General features: G+C 42.6%; 1 long non-coding RNA gene across 1 annotated transcript in view; it reads left to right on the top strand.

Moving 5' to 3' along the window:
• The window catches only part of LOC309626674, a 49,764-nt gene that overhangs the window by 31,443 nt on the left and 9,745 nt on the right, over positions 1-8,576 (top strand). Inside the window, exon 5 of the long non-coding RNA XR_014243351.1 lies at positions 2,169-2,295. This is a non-coding gene — a long non-coding RNA (uncharacterized lncRNA). The remainder of the gene's footprint in view (positions 1-2,168; positions 2,296-8,576) is intronic.

The following is an 8,576-nucleotide window of genomic DNA, read 5'->3' as shown; positions in this document are numbered from 1 at the left end:
CAGGCAGAAACGGGGTGACGTGGGAAAAACAAAGACTGACTTCGGTGGCGGGGGATCCCAAAAAAGATTCACGGAGAAAGTGCTCTTGGGGTTGGGCCTTGAAGGACGAGAAGAATTTGCCACGGGAGATAGAAAAGGAGGGTGATATTCTAAGGTCGAGGGGATAGCGTGTCCAAAGACACAGAATTCAGAAGAGACCTGGCTCCCTCGGGAAACAGCAAGCGGGCAGGAAGACGCTCCTGCAGGAACCGGTGGAGGGATGGCTAGAGAGGAAGCTGGGCCACATGAAGGGCCTTCGGTCCCCAGCCAGGGGTCCGGGGCCTTTTTCTCTCCCGTTGTGGAATGGAACCATATATTTTGGAACAGAAGGGACCTTAGAGAACATCTAGTTGATAAAGAAACTGAGACTCACACGGTGACTAGATTAAACTACGTACTTAAAAATAGAACATGATTTAAGAGTTCATTGCCAAATGAGCATCTCCTGAAGATTTTTGTTTTGATTGAACACATGTATATTACTTATCAACATATTTTGTTTCTCAGGTATGCTCGTTTGCAAATGATGGACAATGTGTTGTTAGGGCTTCAGATTCTGACAGCCGTAAGAAGTTGGGTCTGTCAGTGCATTTACTGCACAGCATTAAGATTAATGCTTGGGACACGCACCCACACCATGCAGGTGGGAGTATAAATTGGAACAGCTCTTCTGAAGGGCAGTTTTGTACATCAAAACAACTATGAAATCTGAACAGCATGACCTCAGATTCCTTTTTAAAGAATTTCTCCGAAGGGACTGGCCAGAAATGCGTCTAGAGTATATTCATTCGTTGTAGCATTGTTTATAATGTCGAAAAACTGGAGATAACCTACATTTTCTAATAAATTATGGTATAATGGAGTGCTCCGTCAGTATTTAAATGATTAAATAGAAATTTGTTTACATAAAAGTATATTCCTAAATGAAAAAATAGGTTACAGAATAGCATGTACAATGACCCTAATCTTGTAAAAATTAGATATGTAGTCTACTTATGTGTACATATGAAAAAAAGTCTGGAAAAATTTATACCAAGATGTTAATAGTGGTTATTACTGGGTGGTAAGATAATAGGCAATTCTTAATTTCTACTATTGGCTTACCCATATAACTTCTAGGTTTTTTGGTTTCACAATGAAAAAGCATTACTTGATGACTTGCATAATAAAAAGTTACACATTATTTCCCCACGTGTGTGCAGACTGATTGTTTGCCTGTTTACCACACCTGTTTAAGATTCTTTGGTTGTTTCATCCAGGTCCGTTTGCCCAACAATTACGGAAAATGAAAAAGAAGCTTGGGGACAGTATATTATGGCTGGAAAACTTCTGCCTGTATAGGTTGTGTCTGAGATGGGAAAGATAAGCTAGGTTTATCTTCACTCCTTTTTGGAAAGCACAAATCTTTAGGTTAAGCACGGCTGGCTGACTTCCAGAATCCATTTCCTTAGCAACTGAGTAGCGTGATAAATTGGATAAATGCATCTGATATTTTTCAAATTGTCTATGTTGTGCAAAAGTCTCACACAGACACCTGGATCCCCTTTCAAAAACTGTGATTTTTCATATTCTGCACATAGAGATGGAAATAATCTGGGGTTAAGCCAGTCCTCTTAGAGGGCATTGCTTATTTGGTTTTTTCCACTTATTTGGACTCTGGTGTTCAAGTGTGCATCGTCCAAATCTAGTGTCTGTTTCTAACACTTTTAGAAAGGATTCTGTACCTTGGGTTTTATGAAGGTGGTAAATGTATTGTGAAGAATGAATTGAACCACCATTCATTGTTCTTATGTATAGACTGCAAGCTGCAAAGGAAAGATATATAGCAGATTCTGCCCTTTTCTCTTTTCCCTCCTCCCTAAGGAACTTGGAGATAACTTTTTACTAGACTAGCTCTGGTCCAAGCTGGTTTCTTTTCTGCCTGTCTCATGTTGCTCTTATCTGAAAAGCTCCCATCTGCCCTGGGATATCTGCATCTTGCTCTTGCCTTTATTACAGAGTCTTTATTTATGGCAGAACAAAGGACTGATGTATCAACTGCTGTGAGTTTTCCAATTTTTCCTCCTCCTTCCCTGTTTCAGACGGGAGACAAGGTTGTTCTTATTTCTTTACCTTGGAAACTTTTGCAGGGCAGAGAGAAGAAGCTGCTTGAGGTCCAAAACTCTTCGAACGTGTTTTAAAATCTTGAGCTCGTCACAGAAATGGTGTTGGGTGTTCTGGAGAAGAGAGATGCAGAGGGAGCGTCTCAAGGACAAGGTAAGAGCAGGGAAATCCCAGGTATTAAGAAGGTCTGGAGGCTGGTTTATCTGGAGAGCAGTTGGGACCCATGCTCTGCTCCCAGCAGAGCTCTGGGACGGGCAAGACTTCTGAGGTAAAGGTCACTGGAGCACCTAAGCAGGATGGGCATGGGCTCTCTGCTTTGAGCAGTCAGACTTCAAGGGATCATGTGGACATAAATCTTGAATACGACAGCGGAAATCATTAGAGAAATAAGGACTTGCCCTTACTTTCTGGGTTCCTTGTAAATCTTCCAAATACTGTAGGGGAAAGAAGCTGGAATAAAGTCTGAGAGGCATTGTATCTACAGCCCTGAATGACATGTGCTTTGATCTATGCTTAAGCTGATGAGAAGAAAATGCGCTTTCTGGCCGTGCTGTCACTGGCTCTGAGTCCATCAGATGTACTTTTTAGAAGACCTTGTTTCCCTTCGATATTTCTCCAACATGCTGCCTATGGTTCGTAAGATTTCTGAGTTTTGTGGCTCTAAGAAGAGATGGATTAGACTGCTGCATTCCCTTTGTAAGGATGAGCAATTTGGGGGCCAGAAGCTGAATTTTTAAGGACTGTGGTTAGTAAGGAGGTTTGCATCCCTTTGTGTGAAAAAGTCACTTCCAGGTTGGAGCTAAGAATAGATAACCAATCTTTGTAGCTTCATGAGATTTCCTATTTCACATTATTGAACATCAGATCAGCCCTCTCCTCCGTAGCAGCTCCAGCTGTAATTGTTTCTCTATGCTTAGGAGCAGGTAATCCATCTTAGTTGCACTATTAAAAACTATGCCATTGATTATTTCTTGGTTTGTGTCATGGTTTCTGAGGCTGTGGTGATATAAAGTCACTGTAAGTTTGGATCTCTAATCGCTGTTGCTCATGCATCAAATGGGGCTGTTGATGCAGGCTGGAGCAATAAGGATGACACAACGTGAAAATGAACACGGATGACGAGCTGCGGATGACAAGCTGCGGATGAGCAATAGAGACGGCAGCCCTGACCTCAGGTTTCTGACAGCCCAGTGGAAAAGTTAGAGCATGGTCACCAAGACCTGTAACACACAAATAACCTAAAACAAGGCAGGAATTAATAAAGGCCAGAATCAAGTTACAAGGCATTATGGGCATTTAAAAAAGAAGGGAGTGTTTGTTCCTGGATGAAGTATTTGTAGAACAGTTTTGAATGATGTGTAGGATTTGGTGTAGGCAGAAGGGAAAAGGTAATTCATATGTCTATTTTTGGTGAAGTATTGCAACTAAACTCTGTGGATTTGGTTCTTAAGTCACAGGCTACACAATCCGCCATATGCCATATTTTTCAACCATATCTTAAACTTGAGTTTGGGGTAGATTGGAACAAGGTAAAATCATGTTTCATTTCCTTTTAGGAGAGCTTTAATTCCACTTCCTTTTTCCTTTTCTCTCCTTTTAACTGAAGATTTAATGGAGCGAATGGTGTAAATTCAGGCATTCTCCAGAGATGAGGGATGACTAGGGACGAAGGGAGGTTTGGGACCTCCTTTATCCCGCACTGGCCCCCGCTATTCTGCCTGTGCCTCAGAGCAGTGTCGGAGTAGAGCAGAGGAGGAGATATTAAAGGGTCCATGTCTCCAGGTTGTTCAGATATAAATTGCTGGATACCAAACATGGGAAAGACCCGAGGCAGAATGAGCCAGCGAAACGTGGGGAACAGTGATCGACAGAAATGTGCTTTCCACGCACACATCGGATCATCAATGAGGCCATGGCGAAATGGAGAAGCACCTAGATAGGAAAGTTTTCAGATATAATAGTGCCAAGTCCAGTTGTTGTATTGCAATATAATTATAATGGCTCATATTTATTGAGCACTCACTTGCTGCCAAGCTCTTGACGTGCATTGTCTAATTTACTCCATGTAACTATCCCATAAGAGAGATACAACTAACTGTTCTTCCTATTTTACAGATGAGGAAACTCAGGCAGAAAAGTTAAGACGATTGGCTAAGGTGGATTAGCTGGGAGCTAGTGGAGAATTTCAGTCTGGCTCTTGAGCCTCAAAGCATAATTCTTAGCCACACTGACTGTCTGATTTCAGGAGAGCAGAGACGGAGTGTGCAGAGAGAATTTCTGCTGGTGCTCCCAGCGTGCCGGTGGGTAATGGAGGTGTTGCTGGCTTTACTTGCATCATCAGAGATCATTTAAGGGACCTTATTAAAACAAAAGCAACGGTTGTACTCACAGAATTCATGTCTCCCATTTCCTCAGATGTTTTCTCTTTTATCCTCTGCCGTCAATCAGGTGGTGGCTAGATAGTGGCATTCTTGAAAAGTATCAATAATGAATTAAGATAGCTTTTTGATGAGGGGCTTCCCTGGTGGCACAGTGATTGAGAATCTGCCTGCCAATGCAGGAGACATGGGTTCGAGCCCTGGTCTGGGAAGATCCCACATGCCGCGGAGCAACTAGGCCCGTGAGCCACAATTACTGAGCCTGCGCGTCTGGAGCCTGTGCTCCGCAACAAGAGAGGCCGCGATAGTGAGAGGCCCGCGCACCGCGATGAAGAGTGGCCCCCACTTGCCGCAACTAGAGAAAGCCCTCGCACAGAAACGAAGACCCAACACAGCCAAAAATAAATATAAATAAATAATTAATTAATTAAAAATGCAATAAAATTTTTAAAAAAGTGTAAGAGAGATGCTGAAGATTCAAATATAAATCCAGGTTAAAAAAAAATAGCTTTTGATGGAAAAACTATAAAAGAGCAACACTCTTAACAGCTCACCTGGAGTTGACTGAAGAGAGCAAATGAAACAAATTTGCAGCATGTTATATTTTGCTCGTTTCGTTTCTGAAAAATAAGTAAGCCAATAAACTCTACTATTGAAGATTGCTGGCTGTGTATGTCGAGTTACAGGACTGTAATAATTATTCACCAATCAGGAAACATGAGTTTGCATTCCTAAATATGGCTTTGCTTCTCAGACACATATTTGTATAATTCCTTGGCTTCCTGTAGGAAGTGATGCTGAACCTATCTCTTATGTTCAATTGTTATTTACAAGTTCACAACCAGTTCTAGACTCTACCTCTAATACTAGAAAAGAGGAAACATTTCTAAGAGAACTTACAAATTTTCATCTCCAACAAAGTTGTGGCACAGATACATTGGAATTAATTGGATATTTAACCTTATGCCCTCCTGGAGTTGGCATGCACTATTTTCTAGGACCCCGGTGTAGTGGATCTGTTAAGGGCATATATAACCTTAAAAAAAAAAAACACAAAAAAAAACCCTTATTTATGTTTTGGTGAAAAGGTAACACATGCACCCAGCACAAAATACAAAAGGTGTTAATCATATAGCTTGAAAATTAAGCGTCCCCCAGCCCCATCCCCTGGCCACAGAGATTACTATTTTCCTTTCTCATGTCACATGACATCTTGATTCAGATAATTTGATATGAGAATAGTTTGACTTGACTGAAAAACACTTAAACTTTTATCTTTAAAGAAATTACCAAATAATAGTCATGCACAAAGCATCACTGCACTCCTCACATCCTCCTTTAAAACCAGTTCTTTCTTTACCACAACTCTGCTGCTCACCCCATTAAGGGGGAGACAAGGGCAAAGGAGGGCGTAAGCGATACTGTGAGACTCAGGGAGGGGCAAGGGCGATGGGGAGTCAAATCCAGGTAGGATGAGAGATGGAGTAAGAACCCGGACTGTGTGTTGTGCAGATTAACTTTTAAAATGCACCTGTTAAAACTCAAATCGTCTGGTTCATAATGTTGTGCTTTATGTAAGTAAAGCTTTAGTGACCGCCCTCAGGTGAGCTTGGAACCTGATTGGGATATTTGGTTAGTCAACACAACAGGAGTTCGTGATGTAGCCCTGATGGTGAGTAGGCAGGTGTTATACTCGTCCCAGCCTCCTGTCACCAGTGGGCTCGGGCTGCACCCACCCTTTAAGCAGCGTGAACGGGGGAGGTAGGAGGCTGTTGTCGGATGCGTTCCCAGAATTCCCTGAAGCTCTTCCATGCCCACAGGCTATGAATATTTTTGTAACATTTGCTCTTATCCTCCCCACCAAAAAAAAACCACCCCAAAACAGTTTACCATCACTTCTAGTTCTGATTCATTACAATGTAGCATAGAGGAAGTAAATATATATATTTATATATATACATAAATATATATATATAACCGTAACCCTAACCTTAACCCTAGCCCTAACCTATGTGGTGTGTGTGAATATGTGTATATATATATACATATACATATATATATTTTTTATATATATATGTGCGTGTATATATATATATGTGTGTGTGTGTGTATATATATATATATATATGGCTCGTTGCATTTTCCAGCAGGACAAGAGAAGGTGGAAGTATAGGTAGGGGACTAGCACGAGCCAAGGCATGGAGAAGTGACAGCCCCTGTGTTTGGGTGATGGGCAGTGGAGGCTGTGGCTAGAGTGTGGGTGAGGAGCACAGAGTGGCCCATGTCTCTAGAGGAAGCTTGGGCTGCATTATGCACGGCCTTGTATGACATGAGGAGCCTTGGGCCATTTGAATTCACAGAGTGGTCACAGTTCAGAATGACCTCTTTGGTCACAGCGTGGAGGGCGGCTTGGAGAGAGAAACCAGAGTTGTCAGTTTCTACCACGCATCCTGGCTAGCAGTCCTAAATGCTACTGTACCAAGAATGCGGGAAGATGCTTAAAGCAAATCCTTCATCATATCCTCACCAGAGACATGAGGAATCTGAAAGCCAATTGTTGTCTTATGTATCGGGCTTTGCGAGAAGTGTATCCAGCCATCTGGCTCACTCTTTGGACACTAGCTGGTTTCATTACCATCTGTTTGGGGGTTGGAACTCAGATACTTTGGCCTTCTCCATCATGTCTCAGTTGTTTATGTTTTTCAGATCCCTGAGTTAAGAACTTAAGTTAATCTCTGTGATTGGGCAGGTCAAGATTGTCAGTTTTCAGGTGGATGTACCATGTCCCAAATAGGCTGGAAACATGCTTGTGCAATAATGCAGGCGCAACAGCAATGGCAAGGGCCAAGGTGAGATTTCCAGTATTGGAGCTTTGCAGCATAGCTAACTCACTCCTTCAGAGCTGTGCTCGTGTGACCCAGCCCCACCCAGCAGGGCATGTGAGGATGGTGGGCCATGGACATGGCTGAGTGGTTCCTTAATGGTGAGTACAGGCGGGTGATATGGAGTGATGAGGAGAAATGCTAGGAGAACATGCTCCAGAAGAATTTCAAGAGGAGCAACACAAATAAAAAATGATGAGTGAGAAGCTATACGAGCACAGTAAGCCAGCTCGCAGCACTCAGTGTGGCCCATCAAACTAACCACAAACATCTCCGGATGACCTACTGTGTGCTCGGTACACAAGACAGAGATGGGGGAGAGTAAGATATGCTTTCTGCCCTCAAGCATCTCTCCATCTTAGGGGGAAACAGAACAGGTGGTGGATACATGAGATGGTTTCTCCCTCAGAGCTTCCAGAAGGAAACAATCGTACCAACACCTTGATTTTGGACTTCTGTCCTCCTGAACTTTGAGACAATAAATTTCTGTTGTTTTAAGCACCTACTTTATGGTAATTTGTTACCATAGGAAACTAATATATAGATGAACTCCGCAGTGGCACAGCCTCATTTCCCAGTAGAAATCAGGGTCTGACGTCCCACTGAGAAAAGGTTGGAATGTTCGCGATGCCAGGCACATGACAGCTTTGCATGCGTGGGCCCTGTGGAGGACCAGAGAAGGGGAAAAAAAGGCTTCGATGTGAGGCTTCCAAGGGGACACCACATACAGAATTCAATGGCAAACAGCACATTGAAAGTAAGTGCAACGTATATGGTAGGAAAATAAGGGTTAATTTCCTTATATGAAAAGCTGCTATCAAAAAATCAATAAGGAAAAGATAAATACCCTTTAGAAAAGTCAGGAAAGTTGAGAAACAATCAATATACAAAGGAAAAATGGCAAATGACTAATGTATCACCATCTGGATGACCTGGGCTCATTGTGCATCCTGCCTCCTCTTAAACTGGTACTCAAGATTTGCTCTTTCCAGTGTGTCCCAAAGATGCACGTTCAGGACCCGGCTTGTGAAGACCAGAGAGAAGGCTTATTTCAGGCCAGATGAAGTAAAGGTGGGCACTGCACAGCTTGCTGCATCAGCAGGAGAGATGCTGCAGCACAGAAATGGTTGCAAACCTGGAGCAAAGGGTGTTGTGAAGTAGGAAAGCATCATCA

This window comes from Balaenoptera borealis, assembly GCF_965194805.1.
Source record: "Balaenoptera borealis genome assembly, chromosome: 3".
Lineage (NCBI taxonomy): Eukaryota > Metazoa > Chordata > Mammalia > Artiodactyla > Balaenopteridae > Balaenoptera > Balaenoptera borealis.
The sequence above is the reverse complement of the archived record's forward strand: the minus strand, read 5'-3'. Positions and strand labels throughout refer to the sequence as shown.